The following is an 834-nucleotide window of genomic DNA, read 5'->3' on the forward strand; positions in this document are numbered from 1 at the left end:
TTAGTGGAATAGTTTCATTTTTAAAGTGAAAGTATTTGACATGAGTGTTTTTGTTTCACTTTTGACACGTAATACTTAAATAGTGGAGGAGATATTATGTTGCCGTGGGCTCGAACTCTGCAAGAAGTTAAAAACTGGAACCCTAAGTAAGGCATCTGTAAAATTTGAATGAAATTGGTTGCGTAGTTCTCGAGTTTTAGGGATTCACACACACACAGACAGACAGACATTCTCTTTTATATATATATATATATATATGTGTGTGTGTGTGTGGTGTGTGTGTGTGTATGTGTACACATATACTAAGGTTAAGTGTAACTACAAATGCAGTTGTATCAAGGATGTTTGTAAAGAACATATGGTCAATGTTGCAATTAACATAAATATTTAAAATTTATTATGTGTTTCATCTTTTACCAATTAGTGCCACAACATGGCTGTAATCCAATATCTTCAAAAGCTTAGTCAAGTGTATTTACCCCAAATACACATGCTATGTATGTATATTTGTTGGACTATTATGTTATAGTACATTGACAATATAACAATACCACTGGTTTTAAGTTGTATGAGCATGAACACATTCAAGTAGACATACACACATGCATGTGTTTGCAGAAATAAAAATATATACATATAGGTGCAGGAGTGGCTGTGTGGTAAGTAGCTTGCTTACCAACCACATGGTTCCGGGTTCAGTCCCACTGCGTGGCACCTTGGGCAAGTGTCTTCTACTATAGCCGACCAAAACCTTGTGAGTGGATATGGGAGATGGAAACTGAAAGAAGCCCGTCGTATATATATGTATATATATATATATATATATATATATAT

Source organism: Octopus bimaculoides, chromosome 9 (assembly GCF_001194135.2).
Source record: "Octopus bimaculoides isolate UCB-OBI-ISO-001 chromosome 9, ASM119413v2, whole genome shotgun sequence".
NCBI classification, from domain to species: domain Eukaryota; kingdom Metazoa; phylum Mollusca; class Cephalopoda; order Octopoda; family Octopodidae; genus Octopus; species Octopus bimaculoides.